This window comes from Apteryx rowi, unplaced genomic scaffold (genome assembly GCF_003343035.1).
Source record: "Apteryx rowi isolate R43461 unplaced genomic scaffold, aptRow1 scaffold_1515, whole genome shotgun sequence".
Lineage (NCBI taxonomy): Eukaryota > Metazoa > Chordata > Aves > Apterygiformes > Apterygidae > Apteryx > Apteryx rowi.
This window is the reverse complement of record NW_020447770.1, coordinates 11,920-15,896: the sequence shown is the minus strand read 5'-3', so window position 1 is coordinate 15,896 and position 3,977 is coordinate 11,920.

Here is a 3,977-nt window from a genome sequence, read left to right as displayed (position 1 = left end):
GTTCCCAGAACAAGAAAGAGGATGATAAGTGGGAGCGAGTCTCGCTGAGGGCCCTCACAGTAGTCGGGGAGGGGGAGCACTTGTTCTGTGAGGAAATGGGGCTGGTTCCACTTGGAGAAGAGATGGCTTTGGAGGCATCTCTTAGCACCCTTCCAATGACTACAAGGAGGTCCTCAAGAAGATGGGGACAGGCTCTTCACCAGGGTGCATGGTGGGGGGACAAGAGACAATGGGCATAAGTTGGAAGAAGAGACATTCATGCGGGAGATAAGGAAAGGCTTTTCCACTATGAGGATGGTGAAGCATTCGAAGTGGTTGCCAAGAGAGGCTGTGCAGTGTCCTGCCTTGGAGATTTCCAAGACCAGACTGGATGAAGCCCAGAGCAACCTGCTCTGACCCCAGAGCTGGCGCTGCTGGGAGCAAGGAGATTGGCCTACAGACCTCCTGAGGTCCCTTCCACCCTGAAGGAGTCCATGGTTCTTCCCACTCTCAATCTTCTCTTGTGGATGTCAGGGAAAGCACACAGGTGCCCTGTGACAGTGGAAGCAAGCCATCTTTCTTCTCCTCCTCCAGTCAGAATTGTTCAGATGCAGGGCTTCTTGGCAGGAATCCCCAAGACAGCCCTGAGCAATCCTTGGTTTCACTTTTAATTTCTTTTTTCTTCCCCCCCACCCAAGTCTCTCTCTTTTACCACCCTGATCGCTTCCCATACAGCCCACCCCACCCCTGCTCTCCCTTAACTCATTGGCGCTGGTTTCATTTGTTTGCTTGSTTGGTTGTTTTTTTGTTGTTGTTGTTTCTTTGTTTTGCCACAGAAGAGCTTTGGTCACGAAGGATCTTGAGAAGGATCTTGATGACTTTAGAAATGACCAGTTAAGCAGGATATATGGAAAAATATGAAAGGTTACTGAGATTAAATCCACAGCATAAGAGACAGAGCAGTGGTCATGCAGGTTAATAGGCAGATCGATATTTCTTCTCCCGAGACTAACACCCTTCCTGGAGATTTCCACTATTTCATCATAGGAAAACGTTGACAGTAAAATTAGCCAATCATCTGAACTGGTGAAAGTGTGCTCCTATTTTTGAAATGTTGAAAACAGTTCTTCACCTTTCCAGGCAGAGCTCAGGTGTCCAAACACAAGCACCCAGGGGCACTTGGAGAGGCCCCGGTGTTTCTGAGGCACCTGCCTGGGCCCGGAGGCTCTCACAGGGGACCTGCGGGAGACCGGAGCCCCTCAGAGCTGCAGAGGGAGGCTGGGCAGAGGGGATCAGGGAACCTACAGTGGCACCAGCTGTCCATGACCCTGTGACTGCATCCCACCCCAGCTCTGAAAAACTCTTTCTTAACAAAAACATAAAAACAAAAGCAAAAAATGAAAACAAAACGTTCCCCTAAAAGACTACTCTATTAAGAAAAATAAAATAAATCAAGAAAGGTAATAGGAACACACACAAAAAAATTAAGAGTTGGAAAGTATAACAAAACATTTCTTTGCTTTCAATCTATTTCTTAATTTCTTTCGTGCTTTGCTTCTAATGTCATTTTCTAAACAATTTGTTACAATCAGGCCTACACCACTAAACAAGATATTTTTTGTGTCTCACACAGAGCTCAGTGCTCGGAAAACCACACCCTGCCCATGGCTGTCCATGCCACTCCTCACTCTTTGCGCAGAGCACATCGCACTCTGAGATGTCGAGCTCTCTCGACTGGTGAGGAAAGCAGGGTGACCAGCTTCAAGGAAATGCTCTTCTTCTGGATGGCCAGATTTGCACAAATCTCAACATACCTGTGTTATCATGAGGTTTTAAAGGAGTCCCTAAAACATCTCGCCACACTCCCCTTTCATTGTGCACGCAGGCGATCAGGTTGGTCAGGCATGGTTTCCATTTCCCCTTGATCAATGCATGCTGCCTCTTCCAGGCCTTCTCCTTCCTATGCTTTGAGATGGTTTCCAGGAGGATTTGCTGCATCACCTTGCCAGGGACTGAGATGAAGAGGACCAGACTGTTATTCCCCACACCCTCCCTCTTGCCCTTCCAGAAAATGGGTGTGATGTCTGCCTTTTCCCAGTCATCAGGAACCTCCCTGATTACCCTGACATTTCACAGACAATTGGGAGCAGCACTGCAGTAACTCCAGCCACCTCTCCCTGCACCCTGGGGTGCTTCCCATGTGGTCCCATGGACTTCTGTATTCCCACTGGGCAAAAGTCCTCCCCAGCTGCATCCTCCTCTACCAGGGGTGAGGCTTTGCTAACACAGATGCTGCCAAAGGACTCGGGGGCCAGGGAGGCCTGGCAGTAGACAAGACCAGGAAAAGACAAGGTAAAAGAGGCAATGAGCTCCTCAACCTTTCGCCCGTCTTTGTCACTATGTCCCCTGCCCCACCGAGCAAGGAGACCACATTTTCCTTGGCTGGCTGCCTTGTGCTGCCAGCGTCCTTGCAGAAGCCCTTCAAGTTACCCTCCCCATCCCTTCCCAGCTCCAGCTCCAGCTCCAGCTCCAGCTCCAGCTGTGCTTTGACTTGCCTAACTCCATCCCTTCCACCATAGGCCATGTCTGTATCCTCTTCCTGCTTAGCCCATGCCCCTTCCAACCCTCTGTGGATGTCCTTTTTTTCTCTTCAAGTCCTAAATCACAAAGTCCCTGCTCATCTGTGCCATCCTGAAGTGTTGATGGTGAGGTCACCTCTTGTATGGGAAGATCATGGGCTGGGTTCTGGTTTGAGGGCAAGAAGAGAATCATGCCACCTCTCATCCCATCAGAGACGATACATGGTCAGGGGATGGGGAGAGGCAGGCAAAGGGGACATGGCTTCGGTGCTGATTGTGAGACCAGTTCCACTGCAGCTGCCTGATTGGCCCTCAGCAGATGTGCTGGCCAGCAGGCTTTGTGACRTCACACAGCACCTCAGAGAGTTCACCCAGCAGAAATGACTGGCCAGGGGAGGGGAGGGGGTGACACAGGTGACAGAGACCCATCTGGGTGCTGACTGTGAGGTCACCTCTGCTGCAGCCACCCCASCAGCCCATGGCCAGCAGGCAAGCAGGCAGGCATGCCTCATGGCCACCCTGCTCAGGACTAGCCCTCTGGGACAGACCTCCCACCAAGCTGCACACAGCYCCTCGCCTAGGTCTCCTCCAAGTCCAGGGTGCTGCCYCTGTAGCCCAGAGACACCACGGAYATTATCTGGAGGCTTCCTTTGCCAGATCAACTTGCCCAAAGTAGCACATCATGTGTTAGTATCAGTCAGAGGGATATTTATAGTGTAATGCCAAGAAGGAGTCATTCTGCAGGCTCCAGTGTACACTTTCATGATGAGTGGGTGATCTGGACTGTGCAAGGCCTGCYGGGRCAGYYYTGSACCACCCTACAAGGAACTGACCCTCACTTCCTTTTATCCACACCTCACTGCCAACAGGGGACCTTTGTCCCAGTTAGCCTCAGATCCACACTTGYRATTTCATCTCAGAGGGGCTTYGCTTGCAAAGAAGAGTCCAYRAGTGAGCTAATGCCCAGGCTGTGCCTGAGCTGATCAGGCARSAGCTKCAGAACCTGCAGGCCYCAACCAGCTCAGRGACACAGTGCAAAAGGTGCTCAGCTGAGTTGGACACCTGACCTGTCAGGTCAGAAATTACTGCCTTAGAGAAGAGAGGAGCATGTGGAAAGGTGAGGAACATAATTCTGAGTAAAAGTAAGACAAAAAGGYGAAGCACAGCCCAGGGCTGYMGGAGAGCCGATTTCAGCTCCTTCAGGATGTGCCTGGCAGGATCCCACAGGAGACTTCCCTGGAGGGCAGAGGGGCCATGAGGCCTCTGTAAAGACAGACTAGGCAGAGGGAGAGAGGACAGAGAGGCAGAAGAAGAGAGAGGAGACATGTCAACTGGAATACAGAAGTTTCTCAGAACCAAGTTTCTCCATTGAAATTGTTRCCAGGAAACATATCATGARGAATAACATATACATATATA